Genomic DNA, 16,994 nt, shown 5'->3' with positions numbered 1-16,994 from the left:
ACTGGATGCAGGAAAAGAGACGCTCATTATATACTTAAATAAATAAAAGCAAAGAGAAATAACATGCAGAAGAGATGAGTTCCTGTTCCTGATAAATAATAAAGAGCACCCCTAATTCAATTAAAACCTATTAATTTAATGAGGTGAAATATTTAGTTCTCACACCAGCCATATAATTCTCTTTTCACTTGAATAAAATTTAAGTATTGAAGTTTGAATAGTAGAGGTAAAGGAGAAGAGACTGGACCAAAATTTCAATAGATAATATGTTTCTAACAGAAACAAAATAGCCATGTAGATATAAATGAATGAATGAATGAATGAATGAATGCAATAGTCTTCTGCTTCTGGCCAAAATGGAAGAACAGATCAGATTTATCCTCCTGCCTAGAGCAACCGAGAATACCAAATGAAATATTTGGAACAATGGCTTTAAGACAATGACCATCAGACAGTGACGGACAGTGAGGTATTACTAAGAGGTAATAAATGACCCTGGGATTGTCGCAGGTTACTGCTTTAAGAGTTTCCAGACCCTGATGCAGGAAGGCCCAACCTGAGGGCAACGTCTCCCTGAGTTGGAGAGATGCAAGTGAGACTCTGGGAAGATGACAGAGGCTATAACTGGCAACAGAGAGAGTTAAAGAAGCTGCCTGAAGAGAGAAATTTGCACATATGGTCCTTGTAAGTACTCAGCCAAGTACTGGCCAGCACCTGCATGTAAGGAAACACTCTAAGGCCCGGGAAAGAACCACCTGGAAGAGTTACAGGGAACAGCACGCACTGCATTCACAGGACCTGGAATAGTGTCTGCTCCCACCACCCAGAGTACAACACTTCCTAATTCATGGGGCTTCAGAGGGGATTTGCCTCAGTTGAGGGGAAAAAAGTACCTTAGACTATATGCTCCTTTGATCCTACAAGACCCAAAAGAACCCAAATCCAGGCAGTAAAAAGTGTTAGATCAAGGTATGCATTTATTTATCAAAGTATGGATCAAAGTATGGATTTATTTATTTGTCAATCTGATGAGTGAAAATATTCATCTTCATAGCTTAACTCCCTTCTTCTTTATCAAATCTTTAACCTGACATGACTACCCCCATGAATTACTGGTTCTTACTACACTCTACTGACAGCCCTCAACCTAGCTCAGTCTGGTCAATATGATCTAAACCTCATGCCAACACACATATGCCTCAGGGGTCTGTCTGTTGGACCCCTACCCTCTCCTGTGAAAGATAATTCAGATTCCAATTACTAACATTTTCTTCTATGTCTCAAACAAAAGACAATCCAGTTGACCCTTGAACAACACAGGTTTGAACAGCCCAGATCCACTTATTTGTGGATTTTTTTGTTTTTTGGGGTTTTTTTTAAAAGCTTTTATTTATTTATTCATGAGAGACACAGAGAGAGAGGCAGAGACACAGGCAGAGGGAGAAACAGGCTCCATGCAGGGAGCCCAGTGTGGGACTCGATCCCGTGACTCCAGGATCACACCCTGGGTGGAAGGCAGATGCTCAACTGTTTGAGCCACCCAGGCTTCCCTCTGTGGATTTTTTAAATAAATACAATACAATGCTATAAATGTATTTTCCCTTCCTTATGAGTTTTTTTCCTCTAACTTATTTATTATATGAATACAGTGTATAAAACATACAAAATATGCATTAATCATCAATGTTAATCAACTGTTCATGCCATCGGTTAGACTTCCTGTCAATAGTAGGCTATAAGTAAAGTTTTGGGGTAGTCAAAAGTTATACGTGGATTTTCAACTGCTTGGGAGTTGGTATCACTAATCCCCATGGTGTTCAAGGGTCAACTGAATATTAAAAGTTCACCTTAACTGGAATGAAGCTGTGTGTTACCAGTGGGTTCAGAATAAAATAATACATAACAATGCATCCTTCAGAAAATAAAATAATATATAAGAATACATCCTTCAGAGGGATTTGAATTCAAATATCTTCTTATAAGTTACCTACTAATTTCAATCAGTTTCACCCTAAGCAAGATAAGTTAATTTTCCTTAATTTGTTTCCTCATCTGAAAGATGAAAAGGTTAATACATACTTTTAAAGGGGTTTTTCTGTGAGGCATGAGGGAGATAATAAAGGGAAAGTCATTATGGAAGCAATTAGTAAAGTTATGTGTTCCTAAATTAAGAGATCATCCAGTGTGTTCTAACTTTAAAAAATAAACTATAATCAATCTATACTGAAATTGCCTTCATTAAACTTTGAAGAATTCCAGAATAAAAAACAAAGGTGCTGGCAGGAAAATCAGCAATAAATTGTTGGCTTTATAACATTTTATTTCCCTTACAAACTTAAGGACAACCAACCAAATTACAAAGTTATGAAAAGTTATAAAGATCACTCCCAAAATTAAAATAATAAATAAATAAATAAAAACCATTTGACACAAAGAAAAAAAAACACTATCAGTGTGGTAGTGTTCTTGCCCGTGCTGTAACAAATTATCAAGAATTTAGTGGCTTCAAAGAACACAAATTTATTCTGATAGTTCTGGAGCTTAGCAATCTGAAAAAAAAAAAAATACAGAAGGTTAAAATCAAGGTGTTGGCCAAACCGGCCTCCCTTGGAGAGATGTTCAACAGTGAACAAACCAAAATCTTGGCCTTCATGGAGCTTTCATTCTGGCAGAGGGAGAAGAGTGGTCCAGGAACTCTTTTAGGATCACCAGCAAAGTATCTTTTGGTTGAAAAGTAGTGAGGTTCACACATTCTATATTACTCTACTATCAAGATCTGGAAAGTCTCCCTCTACCTATGTCTCTGCCTCTCTCTGTGTGTCTCTCATGAATAAATAAATAAAACCTTTTTTAAAAAATCTGGAAAATATTAAATTTATGACTTCCAAGGTAACCACCTGAAATAGACAAGAACTAGCTCAAAAATATTAGGACTTACTGTAAAAAATAAAATAACCTTACATCTGAAGAGGAGAGTTGTTGAATCCTCCCGTCAAGGGTAGAAGAGAACATTTGGAAATTTGAATGGATTCCAGAAGCAATTAGTAGTTGGCTGCAGATGAAACAGACCTCATTATGAGGAAGAGAAACTATTAGCGCCTTTTGTTTCCATTTTATGACTCTTTAAAGTACAAGAAGACAACTAAGATCTAAAACAGAGCGTTTCATGTGATGGAGTAAAAATGGCCCCATTTTCCCACCAAATTTTACATTAATTTAAACAGGAGAACAGAGAATCCTATGTTACTTGAAATTCATACTTGGCTGATGTGAGTGAAATGGTTAACTGAAAAAAGGCAGCTAAGGGAAAAAGATGAGAGGCTGACTCAACCGCAGGATTAGCTTCTTGGTACAAAACACTAGTTTATTATTATCCCTTTATATTTTCCAATAACCCTTGTCCTCTTTCTCTTAATAGCCTCTCTCTCTCTCGAGCTTTCTCCTCTGATTTAGTGCTCCTTGATTATGGTTGTGGGTTTTTTGGGTTTTGTTTTTGTTTTGTTTTTTTTTATTTATCTTTATGAAATTATATAGAGAGTCATTAAGTAGTATCTTAGCTGTCTTCTGTGCTTCATCAAGAAACCAAAAAAGAATGACTGTTCAAAGCATATCAAACTGTAAAAGTTCTAGAAAAAGTAATTCCCCTTTCAAGGCCTCAAGAAAACCTTCGGATAGGACGTATCCAGAGCACCTGGAATGGGCCACACCTGAAGGCGGCCTGTCAGCGGTCACTGGTGGACTCAACAGGTATCAGGGCTTAATCGGGGAATCAGGAAAGACCATAATGAGTAATATGGAATGAGAGGTTCGTTTTAGGGATTGAAAACTGTGGGAGAAGCCGGGGAAAGAAAACTCCGGAGTGGGTGGGGTAGCAGGAGAATCAGAGAAGCATCCCTGAGCAGGAAGGCCAGGGCGAGCTGGGGAAGAGGTCGCTGCGGACCGCGGGCTCCGCACCTGCCCGCCCGCCCGAGCTGTGACAGGTGGGCGGGGTCCGAGGGGGAGGGCGGGGAACTGTCACTGCAGAGCGAGCAGCCACGCAGACCAGCCGGCGCTCAGCAAGGCAGCGGCAAGCCCCGCGGACGCGCAGGAGGATGCCGCTGGCCCCGCGGCCTCGCCGCACACCCGCAGACGTCCCCGCGCCGCCAGGTGCGCGGCTGCAGGTGCAACAGGCCTGGCCCGCAGGAGCCGAGGCCAGCGGGTGCGCGGTTGCAGGTGCAACAGGGCCGGGCCCGCAGGAGCCGCAGGAGCCGAGGCCTCCAGGTGCAGGGCTGCAGGTGCAACAGGCCTGGCCCACAGGAGCCGAGGCCAGCGGGTGCGCGGCTGCAGGTGCAACAGGGCCGGGCCCGCGGGAGCCGCAGGAGCCGAGGCCGCCAGGTGCGCGGCTGCAGGTGCAACAGGCCTGGCCCGCAGGAGCCGCAGGAGCCGAGGCCTCCAGGTGCAGGGCTGCAGGTGCAACAGGCCTGGCCCACAGGAGCCGAGGCCAGCGGGTGCGCGGCTGCAGGTGCAACAGGGCCGGGCCCGCGGGAGCCGCAGGAGCCGAGGCCGCCAGGTGCGCGGCTGCAGGTGCAACAGGCCTGGCCCGCAGGAGCCGCAGGAGCCGAGGCCGCCAGGTGTGGGACACCTGCGCCTGGAGAGAAGGCAAATTGCCCGGACTGGCAGCCACAGGCACGAGTAGCGGTGGCACCCGGAACCTGGCACTAAACCTCCGGGGTCACCTCACGGCTTCCTCTACCTTCCAAACCTTGCACCCCTTTCTCCTGCGCCCAGGGAAACGGACGCGGGAAACCAGAAAGGCGATGCCAGGCCAGCGTCCCGTCATGTATATATCGCATTTGATTTTATTTCCTGAGTCTATTATACATAAATTCTTATACATAAGAATTATTCTACATAATTTATTATACATAAATTCTTATTTAATAACTCTCTTTCCTCTCCTAATATTCCCCAAATCCTCCAAATTAATGCTTCTAAACGTTAGGACAGGTAAGAATCCCCTGGAATTTGCATTCCAATGCAGAAGGCCCAGGATGGGCCCCAGGGTCTCCTTGCCTGGCAAGCCCTGTCTTTACACAATGGGACTGAACCCTCACAAGTGAAAATGCCGGGGCAGCCGTGTTTACATTGTGTGCCCTTGAACCCCACCTTCCACAGAGGTGCCTGACAGCCCACAGGGTGGTGGGGGAAGGTCACGTTTGGCCTATGCATCGTTTTAGGCTGCTCCACTTTTATCTGTTTTATATACTGGAACTCATTTGCAGAAAAATACACATGATTTCTCTGGTTTATTTTTTTTAAGCTTTTATTTTTTATTTATTTCAGAGAGACAGAGAGCCTAAGTATGTGCAGGAGGGGGGCAGGGGGACAAGCAGGTTCCTGGCTGAGCAGGGACCCCAAGGTGGGGCTGGATCCCAGGACCCCAGGATCATGACCTGAGCCAAAGGCGGTTACTTGACCAACTGAGCCACCCAGGTGCCCCAATTTCCCTGGTTTAAAAACAACAAAACCTAAAAATCATTGAATTTGAAGGATCCTGAACCTAGTTGCAAAACTACCTCAGCATTGTTTTTGCAGAAAAAAATGAATACTCCATTCGGCTGATCTGCACTACATTATAAAACAAATTATAAAAACCGAATTTTCCTCAGTATGTTTAACTGCTGGATTAACAATAGATTGACCGACTTCCCATTGTAACCTTGAGCTGACCCCTGAAGTTCTTAAGGACTTTATTTCTGTATCTATATTCAGTGCAATCCAACAGACATTCATGGAGGATGTTCCAGGTGCGCGTCCTCGGGTACAAAGGATGAAGTCACAGCTTCAGTCTTCGAAGAGATCTGCTTTCTGTTTGGAACAGTAAAATGATTCACTGAAAAACACGAGAGTGAGAAGAGAACCATAAAAAGTACAACTGTTCAGGAGTTCAAGAGAGAAGTTGTCTCTCTTTGGGATGACCAGGTGCTCCCAGCTGACCAGTTGCCCAGACAGCCAGCATCTCCAGGCAGGGGCTCCAGGAGGTGGCCCTGGCCCCCGGGGGGCACCTGTCCGCCCGCAAAACGCAAGCAGTGGGCACGCTGGCCCCGGCGCCCTGGCTGCTTCCCCCCGCCCCCGCGCTAGATGAGCAGGCGCTAGTCGCCCCCCGCCCCGCACTACAGGAGCGGGCTCTAGGCCCCGCCAAGCCATATGAGTGGGCGCTAGTCCCCTAGATGAGCAGGCGCTAGTCGCCCCCCCGCCACTACAGGAGCGGGCGCTAGTCCCCACCAAGCCAGATGAGCGGGCGCTAGTCCCCACCAAGCCAGATGAGCGGGCGCTAGTCCCCACCAAGCCAGATGAGCGGGCGCTAGTCCCCACCAAGCCAGATGAGCGGGCGCTAGTCCCCACCAAGCCAGATGAGCAGCTGCTAGTCCCCACCAAGCCAGATGAGCGGGCGCTAGTCCCCACCAAGCCAGTTGAGTGGGCGCTAGTCCCCACCAAGCCAGATGAGCAGCAAGCCAGAGTCCCCCCACCAAGCCAGTTGAGTGGGCGCTAGTCCCCACCAAGCCAGATGAGCAGCTGCTAGTCCCCACCAAGCCAGATGAGCGGGCGCTAGTCCCCACCAAGCTAAATGAGCAGCTGCTAGTCCCCACCAAGCCAGATGAGTGGGCGCTAGTCCCCACCAATCTACATGAGCAGGCGCTAGTCCCCACCGCTGTAGATGAGCAGGTGCGCAGCGGCCGGCCCGGGGCATGACCTTCGGCAGCCTGCTGCCCCATGCACTGCTGCCCATCAGGGACAGTGGCCTGCGGAAGTGCCCAAGCTCCCGGCCCAAGGACCGCAGGAGGCCAGCAGGCAGCCCTAGTACACTAACCAGCGGGAGGTGGGAATGGGAGCAGACTCAGGCAAAATTCTTGGCAGGCACCACCAAATCATATCTATGATTCTACTTCTGTGGCTCTGTGGCTTCATTGGCCCCCCTTTCTGATTCAAACTAGTTTCAGGTGATGGCTTTAAAATGCAGCCACATTCTGCAAATTAGAGCTTCATCATTATTTTGAAATTCTGAGCTGGAACAATTGAAGTAGATTTAAGATCAATTCACATTAAAAATAATTTTAATGTTTCATCTCTGAAGGAAAAAAAAAGAGCTGCCTTAGGTACAGTGTCAACTGTTATAAATGCTTCACTTGAATGGTTTCCAAATGGCTCTAATTTTTAGAATCACATACCTAGGTGAACAAGATTTCTCTTTGATGGGGACTATCAAGAAAAATGAAGAGATTGTTATCCAAAAGTATTAACCAGAAATTAAATACAACCATTAAAAGCATAAAACTTAATATTAAAGTTGGGGATCCCTGGGTGGCTCAGCGGTTTAGCACCTGCCTTCAGCCCAGGGTGTGATCCTGGAGTCCTGGGATCGAGTCCCACATCGGGCTCCCTGTGTGGAGCCTGCTTGTCCCTCTGCCTGTGTCGCTGTGTCTCTCATGAATAAATAAATAAAATCTCAAAATAAAAACTGAAGGATTTTATTTGAACATTTTAAGTACACTCAATATCTAATATTTACAAAGTATACAATTATATAAAGTAAATGTAATGGATCTTTTCACTGAACATGATACAAATATCTCCAGATCCCCTCTGGTGTATTACACATTATAATTTCATGATTTTTTACGCAGTCCGTAATGTTAAAAAATAAAATGGCCATAAAAGACTATTTTTGGAGTAAAGGTTAGGAATGCACATTTCTTTGGGGTCAGAAAGACACAAAAGGATCTTGCAGCTCTAATTCCCTGTATCAAAATGGGCTGACAATATCATGAAGAATGTTGACGCTGAGAGCCCTAGGTGGCGATGATTCTCCAACTCCACCTCTGTGATAAATTCATCCGAGGCAACTGAGAGTGAGCACCAGGGACTGCTTGTTCCTTCACATGATCAATCTTCTTCTGAAAGATTAATTATCTTAGCTGAGTTCTTTAAAAGTTATAGATTCGAGGAACATCCGGTGGCTCAGTGGTTGAGCATCTGCCTTTGGTCTAGGTCATGATCCTGGGATCCTGAGATCAAATCCCGCATGGCGATCCCCACAGGGAACCTGCTTCTCACTCTCACTGTGTCTCTCATGAATAAATAAATAAAATCTTTTTTAAAAATTATAGATTCAAAATGGCATCTTATGGAGATGCATTTGGCTGGGGGACTCCACACGATGAAGTAAAAAGGACAGAAACTAAGGCAGGGAAGAGAAGTAGTGTGCTATTGCACGTCAGAGGGAAAGGAGGGCCTAGGAGAGGAGGGTAGAGGATGCTGGAGAAGAGACTAGTGGATTCTTGAGGCCCTTGGTGGACAAAATCTCTTGGTGGTTGAAAGGATGATAAAATTGAATTAAGAGAAAAGGAAGAGCTGGTTTAAAGAGGAGAATGATGTTTTCGGATTCAGACTTGTTGAATTAAGTCCCAGAGGGCCCACAGTATGAACCATTCAGTGAAAGATCAAAATAATGATTCAGAACAAGAGGATAAACATCTTCAGCTATACACTATCACTTTCAAACTGAAAAAAAAAAAGAGCAAATTGAATCGTTAGTAATAGTAATAGTAATTCAGACAAGAATAATGCTGGTAATGGTTTTTGAGATTCGGAAAGTGTTGCCCTTGTTTTGTTCTCTTCCTTTGGACAAGCTTGTAATGCTGTTGACTCCGCTCACCGTACACCTCCCCTCAGGATCACCTCTTATAGACAACATGTAGAAGCACTGAGCAATTTGTTGGACTGCAAGATAAAAAAATAAAAAACCTTTCATGCCTGAAATTTTTTCCATTTGTTGTACTCTCTTAAAATGATTTTTCCCTTTAAAGATAGCAAATAGTCAAGGTAATAAATTAGCTCTGAACAAATAACATAGTACTTAAAAAAGACGTATTCCTAAATCTCTTTACAAAGTACTTCTGTCAAACATTGCCTCCACGAACTAAGAATTAAACGGTATGTTAGCTTTTGTATTACAGACAAATGTAAAAATAATTCGCTATCCTGCTGGACGTTAGTCATTGGGAAAGATGATAAAATAAAATCTTAGGACAGTATGTTAAAGCTCTTGATCGCATTGCAAATGTGATAACCAAGTGTGAACAAAAGTCCAGCAATACTGAACTCTCTTCCTTCCCAATGTGTGATTATCATGGCACTGAGGGAAACGTCCTCCAATTTGCATCCTTGACCAGGACAAATGAGTACATTGAGGCAAAATATCATGATCCCTATCAAAGCCTTTTCTCTCTAGGGGCTTATACTGTCACTGAGAAAAATGAATGTAAATTCCTCATAAATTGCAGACACATTACATATTTCATGAAGCATAAAAGAAGCAAGAAATACTTTTTTTTGTTGAAATTGTAGCCTGATCATTACAACCTTCTTTTTCATGTATTATGCTATTCAAACGGATAATTACACTTTCTTTGTAAAAAAAAAAAAAATATGGAACAAGACAAAATAAATTACCTTCTGTTACTGTGTAATAGTTTTGCTATTTTCAACTATTGAAGTAGGTCACAGAGCTGGGGGGAAATGGAAGAGGAAGCTGGTAACTGATCAATTTAGTAATCTATTGATTATTTAATCAATTTGATTTTGTTCAGTACATGATTAGTCACCAGAAAAATTAAATCAAAATATAAAATTCTTCTGTAGTTTTACACTTAGGAGAAAACTGGGAGGGGGATGTCATTTTTTTTGTCATTTTATTTTTTATTTACTTAACAACTTACACATAACAAGTTGCACAGATTTTAAGTTTGCTGAATTGTGAGAAATGTATCCACACATTAACTGAAATGTATACAGATATAACTATGCTCAAAGGGGCTTCACATTTAGTTCAGTGCTCTGATACTATTATTTTTTTGAAATTCTCAATAACATTATCTTTGAACTTGTGTTTCATAAGTGGCGTCTGATTGGACAAAGGAGTAATGGTGTGCATCTGCTGTTCCTTGTTGCCCCATTCACACGTGGGCTCTACATGCTCCAGGAGGACACAATTCCAGAGGACAAATGATGAGGGAGGCTTCAGTGAGACTCAGCGTGAGGTAAGCAGGTTACCTCTAGGAATGAGTAAGCATGGGCACCACGAGCCTCAGAAGTCACACTTTCCATTCCAATCAGAACTTGCTTCAAACACAGAAGGAAAGCAATGAGGTTCTAAGAAACACTAATGACCAAGGAGCCCTATCATGTCCTTTGCTAGTTGTGTTACTTCCCTGTATTGGTCGATCACTGATCCTGTAAACGGTGCTATAAAAGGAAAGGAAGGATAGGCCAGAGTGTGACCCATAGTCCCTTTACCCTTCAGACTCTACTCATCGTTAAACAGAAGGAACAGAGCATTGGTACAATGCTCACATAGCAGGCTGTGAAATAGAAACAGGTCTATGAGTTTTGTGCAGCACTTTCACTGTTTGGATAAGAACGAAATACATGTGTATGCATGAGCCACAAAGCACCAGTTGTGTAATTTCAGTTATTCCACATACAAGATGAATGTTCTTACATTTGCATTTAAAACTAGCATGGCACATTATAAGGATGAACAATGAATTATAATATTTAATATTAAATTTAAATATAACAATTTTAATTTTTAATTTTTCTTTGTTGAGAACCCCACGGAATAACAAATTAAAAGTGCCATGAAAATTCAAAAGACTTTGGAAGAAGAAAAAGCTTTATATCTTAGTACCTTTAGATACTGTTTTCCGGCTTCATGAACAATGGGCCCCCATTTTCACTTTGTGCTGGGCTATTCAACTAATGTGGCCAACCCTGCTGTATATAAATGGAATCTTACAATGTGGCTTCCTTGTGTCTTTTTCTTTTTAGCTCAACATAAGCTTTTATGAGATTCATCCATGTTGTTATGTGTGGCAGCAGCTCATTACTTCCTATGGTTGAGCAGCATTTCACTGTGTGACTACCATTCCTCTGTTGACGGACGTTTGTATTATGTCAAGTGTAGAGCTGTTAAGAATAAAGGTGCCATGAACATGCTTGTATAGGTCTTTTGTGAATATATGTTTAATTTCTCCTAGGTAATAATGGGGAGTAAAGTTCCTGGATCATAAAAAAAAATGTGACAGATACAGAAGAAAAGCATTTGATAAAATAGTAAAAATGATGGTTTATACTCCTTCCTATCATTCTGATTTTTAAAACATTAGCATCTTTCCTTATTTGCTTCAGATCCCTCTGTTAAGGAATAAAATGTTTGAAACAACTAAGATTCCACCCCAGGGAATTGCCCAACATCGCCAGATGTAACAGGAAACTGAAGTTCGATTATATCATTCCAAGCACATTTTATGCAAGTGTATATCCATAAACTATGTGTAAATTTTTAAATGCTATAGGATTTACACAGAAATTATATCACATTTACTGTATCATTCTGCAGTTTGCTTTATTTCAGACATTAATGAGATTTAGCCATTTTGATAATTCTCTTTTACTTCTTTATTTCATCTTTTCCTTCAGCTAAACCCTCCATGGTAAGACTAAACCAGAGCTTGCTTGTTCATTTCTCTACCGACAGGCAATTTGGCTGATCCCACACTTACCATTTTTACTTTTACCAGCAACATTGAAATAAACACCCTTGCCCTTGTCACCTTGCCCATGTATGAGAATTAATATGTAGATGTGTATTGCTGATTTGCAGGGTATGTGCACTCTGATTTTATTGAAAATCATAAAAGTATCCTCCAGAATGGTTGTGCTAATTTACATTATTTCCACAAGCAAGAGTTCTCACTCACCTCATATTCTCACCAACAGGTGATATAATCGGACTTTAAATTTTTGCTGATTATGGGTGCATTCCTCAAATTAGTGAGAGTTTGACTATCTTTATATATGGCTATGGACCACATATGTTTCCTCTTGTGAATTATCTATTCATATTTTAGAACTATTTTGTTTTTATTTTTAGTGTTTTTCCAATTTACTTGTATCTGTTTTTCTATTCTACTCTCAAAAGCTTCTGTTAGCTATGGATGATAATTTAATCTTCCAGTAAAGGTTCTTAATTTTGTTTATGGTCTGTTGTTGAGTCATACAGAAATTTTTAATTTTACTATAGTCGAAAATTTCCAACTTTCTTGATGATTTGTTCTTAATTTGCCTTAAGAAAACTTTTCCTATCCTAATGTCATATACTCTTCTGTATTTCCTTTCAAAAGTTTTAAGATTTAGATTTTTACAAGCTAGATCTATAATCTACCAGAACATTATTAATTTACTTTATGGAGAGTGTGAGGTTGGTATCTTATCCTATTTTTTCCCATCTGGTTAACAATTGTCCACTCCATTTAATAGTCTTTTTCCACCAACAGTCTACAATGCCACCTCTGTTATATTCCAAGTTTTTGTGCATGTGTATGTGAAAGGGTGTATGTAGGTATGTGGATGTGTGTGTACATACATGCTTGTATGGAGTCTATTTGCATCTCCCAATATCAACACCATGTTGATTTAATCACCATTATTTTATAAAAAGTCTTGGAATCTGGTAGGACAAATGAGTCTTTTCTAATAAGTTCTTTCACATTTAGAATAGTTTCTTATTTAATAATTCCAAGGGAGGAATTTTGTAATTATACAATACTTTCTTTTGACTATATTAAATTTACTCTTTTGATGAGTGAATAAAGATGATGTGGTCTATATATACAATAAAATACTATTCAGCCATAAGAAGAATGAAATCTTGCCATTTGCAATGATATGGATGGAGCTAGAGTATATTACGCAATAAGTCAGAGAAAGACAAATGCCATATGATTTCACTCATGCGTGGAATTTAAGAAACAAAATCAATGAACAAAGGTAAAAAATAGAGAGAGACAAAGAAACAGACTCTTAACTACAGAGAAAAACTGATCGTCACCAGAGGAGAGGTGGGGACAGGTGAAATAGATAATGGGGACTAAAGAGTACACTTATGATGAGCACTGAGTAATGTAGAGAAATGTTGAATTACTGGGGCACCTGGATGACTCAGTGGTTGTGCATCTGCCTTCAGCTCAGATTGTAATCCCAGGGTCCTGGGATCGAGTCCCATATCTGGCTTCCTGCGGGAAGCCTTCTTCTCTCTCCCCCTGCCTATGTCTCTGTCTCTGTGTGTGTGTGTGTGTGTGTGTGTGTGTGTGTGTGTGTGTGGTGAATAAATAAATAAAATCTTTAAAAAAAAATGGGTTGCCTGGGTGGCTCAGTGGTTGAGTGTCTGCCTTCAGCTCAGGGCATGATCCCAGGATCCAGGATCAAGTCCCACATCGGGCTCCCTGCAAAGAGCCTGCTTCTCCCTCTGCTTGTGTCTCTGTCTCTCTCTCTTTCTTTCTCTCTGTGTCTCTCATGAATAAATAAATCTTTTTAAAAAAACAAAAAGAAATTTTGAATTAGTATATTGTACACTTGACATTAATATAACATTATATACCAACTATACTGGAACTAAAATAAAAAAAAACTTAATAAAAAATAAATAAAAATAAGTCGACTGTTTTTCTAGGGCTAAACATGAAACCAGTTATTTTGTAACTCAGTCTTAAAACTCCTATTAGTAATATATGCTTCTGTCATAGAAAACCTGTGACAAATAGAAATATACTCATGGAGTGCCTGGCCGGGTCAGTCAGAAGAGCAACTGACTCTTGATCTTGGGGTCATGAGTTCAAACCCTACACTGGAGATAGAGCTTACTTAAATAAATAAAAACTATATAGAGATAGAGACAGAGATAGATACACATACTTGCAGGTCACTATGAAGTTTATGAAATATTTTGCAAAACATTATCTCATGATTTCCAATCAGGTCTGCAAAATAGATTTTTCCCCATTTTACAGTGAGAAATCTTCAGAACACTTAGATTAATTGTCCAAGGTCACACAAATATGCCATTAATGAGCAGCAGACCCAGGTTATCTAACTCTGAATTATGACATTTCCAATGCATCCTACTGTCCTTTTAAAATGAGCATCCTGGAGTCTACCACCACTTTTTTTATAAGTTCACTTTTCACATATACATCTCATGCTCCTCAATTATAAGATTATGAAGCCAAGAAGACAGTGCTCAAAGAAGTTAATATAGTGCCTTACATACAAAAAGGGCATAATAAACATTCATTGTTTAACTACACAGAATATAGAGACATACCTTATAATCCATTGATTTTTATAAACAGTTTTATTTTAAAAAGAGATATTAGAGCATTCTGAGTCTGTGTTATTTGACATCTTAGTGGAAGTGATACAATGGAGATCTTGAAATAGAAAAAGAGAAAGAGTGTGAAGGAGACATGGGCATCTAGCTGACTTGGCCCATGTCTCCTTCAAGTACAGCAAATCAACTTCCTGGGCTCCAGTGGGCAGTCCTCGGGAAGAGAGATTTAGAGGTCAGCTGGCTAGAGCTAGACTGTATAATAAAATGCCAAATGGTGATTTTATCCTGTAAGGTAACTGTATGACATATAAAGCTATTGGTAGAAAAAAGAAGAAAGAGCAAAAAGTTCAAACAAACTTAGTCCTGATATGTTGTCATGTCCACATGCCATTCGTACTATTAGTTGTGTAATATTTATCTTTAAAAATCAATTCATTTTAAAACTTGGCAATAATATATGTGACTTTATAAGCTAGACATGATTTTCGTAGTCTTTCTTATATATTAAAACAAACATGGAATTATAAAATAAAAATGGCCCTCAACTGTTCATCACTGGAATACACAACTGTGCTATAGTGAAAAGCTTTGTCTTGTTACTTATTAGATATGTGACCTATGCCAATGACCTAATGTCCCTATGCTTCAGTTCCCTCATCTGCTAAATGGAGACAATACCTAGTGTTCAAAGGTGGTATGATGTTTACTTGCTTACAAAGCTGCAGGCCCAGCTCTTCCATGGAAGATGGTGGACCCTAGGACCCAGGCCACCTTGTCTCACAGGTACAAGTGGAGAACACTCACAACAGTGTAAATAACCCAAAACTGCAGGCCCAATGCTGGGCACGTGGTAAGCACAAGCAAACATTCCCTCCTCAGCACACACTCACTCAGTTCCTTCAATTAAGGATTTAAGCATTAGGGCAAATGTTTACACATGTGTTCTCTATCTGGTCCCTGTAAATATCTGTTATTTTAAGTATTTGCTGTATATTTTAAAATGAAAATAATCGTAAAGGAAGGTTTACAAAAGAAGAAGCACTTACACAAAATATTTTTTCAATGCATTGCCCTTAAGTATATGTATAACTTGCTTTGTTTTGGCATTACTTTTTATTTGTGGGAATGACATTCTGAAGCAGTTGTTGCATCCAAATGTATTTCCTTAATTTATCCAGTAGAGGAACAATAGCTAGATCATTTTTATGATACTATATCTATTTTAATTCTCAGTTCACTGAGAATTCCATAGATGGAGGATAATCCTTCATGATTAATGTTTAATTGGGGGGTACACGATAGAAGGAAACTCTCAGATTCTTGGATTTTACGATCCTATGAACTATTTTGTGTTATTTGAGAAAATATTAGCTGTTGAGTTAAAAGGCATGTGTATTTTTAAAACTTTGATATTCCCTAGTTGCTTTCCCAAAAAGTGATTAAATTAATATTTTCACAAGCACATTTGAGAGCTCCTGTTTCCTACATCCCAGCAGCAACTGGTGTTAGCAATCTTTTCAATTTTAGCCAATCTGATGTGAAGTGATACCTGGGTATTACCTTAAATTTGCCTTTTCCTGATTGTGAGTTAGACAATCCTTTCAGTTTTGTTCGTCATTTGGATTTGCTCTTTAATCCATTGCCTAGTCAGGTTTGTCATGTTGTTTGTCTATTCATCTGTTAATATAACAAATAGGCAATATAACAAATATTATATGTCAGATATTTATAGATATTACATATGTATTTGTTTTAATTGAATTTTTACCATATATTTTAAATGTTTTTAAATCAAATATGCCTATCTAAGTTTCTAGGCTTATTTAAGAAGATCTTCCAAAGGGGCACCTGGATGGTTCAGTTGGTTAGGGACCAACTCTGGATTTCAGCTTAGGTCATGATCTTGCAGTCATGGGATCGAGCCCCACATTGGGCTTCAAGCTCAGTGGGAGTCTGCTGGAGACTCATTCCCTCTCTCTCCCCAACCCCACCCCTCTTCCCACTATCTCTCAAATAAATAAATAAATCTTTTTTTTAAAAAAAGTCTTTCAAAAAGATATAGGTTGTGCATGTAGCCTAGATTTTATTGTAGGAGTTTTATCACCTTATTTCTTACACTCAATTTGTAACGTATGATAGACCTCTATTGTGTCAGCACCATTTATTAAATAATTAAAACATGAGGTTGGTCATTCACTAAATTTATTCTTAAGTATTTCATAGTTTTGTTACTATTACAATTTTTTTCATTAACTTCACTGAAGTTTATTATTAGAGTAGAAAACAATACTACTTTTTAAATTTAGCTAATATTCAGACATCTTATTGCTCACTAAAAGCCTAAAACTTAGTCGTAGGACTATTGAACACTTCCCTTACCTTAGAATTGACCGCTATATCACCAAAAGGTTATTTATTGCAGTTCCTTTTACCCAGAAAACCATGTTTAGGTATCAAGAAAAAATTACAAGACATATGAAAAGGGAGAAAAGTTTGAAGAGACAGAGCAAGCATCAGAACCAGACTCAGATATGACAGAGATGTTGGAATGATCAGACCAGGAATTTAAAACAACTGTGATTGACCTACAAAGGGCTCTAATGAAAAAAGTAGATAGTATGCAAGGAGAGATGGGCAACATAAGCAGAGGCATCAGAATTCTAAGGAAGAACCATAAAGGAAAGCTAGAAATCAAAAACACTGTAACAGAAATGAAGAATGCCTTTGGGCTGATAAGTAGGTTATACGTGATGGAGGAGATAATCTCCGCACTTGAGGATATCTC

The 16,994-nt window shown here is 40.2% G+C and overlaps 1 long non-coding RNA gene across 1 annotated transcript; it reads left to right on the top strand.

Moving 5' to 3' along the window:
• The first annotated feature begins 3,496 nt into the window (after positions 1–3,496).
• On the top strand, positions 3,497–10,988 carry LOC121481100. Its single transcript, XR_005985188.1, has 3 exons — positions 3,497–3,747; positions 9,938–10,079; positions 10,870–10,988. It is a non-coding gene; the product is annotated as an uncharacterized LOC121481100 (long non-coding RNA).
• The last annotated feature ends 6,006 nt before the right edge of the window (positions 10,989–16,994 follow it).

The sequence above is a fragment of the Vulpes lagopus genome, chromosome 23, assembly GCF_018345385.1.
Source record: "Vulpes lagopus strain Blue_001 chromosome 23, ASM1834538v1, whole genome shotgun sequence".
Classification (NCBI taxonomy): Eukaryota; Metazoa; Chordata; class Mammalia; order Carnivora; family Canidae; genus Vulpes; species Vulpes lagopus.
Note: the sequence above shows the minus strand (reverse complement) of the source record. Positions and strands in the feature narration are given on the sequence as shown.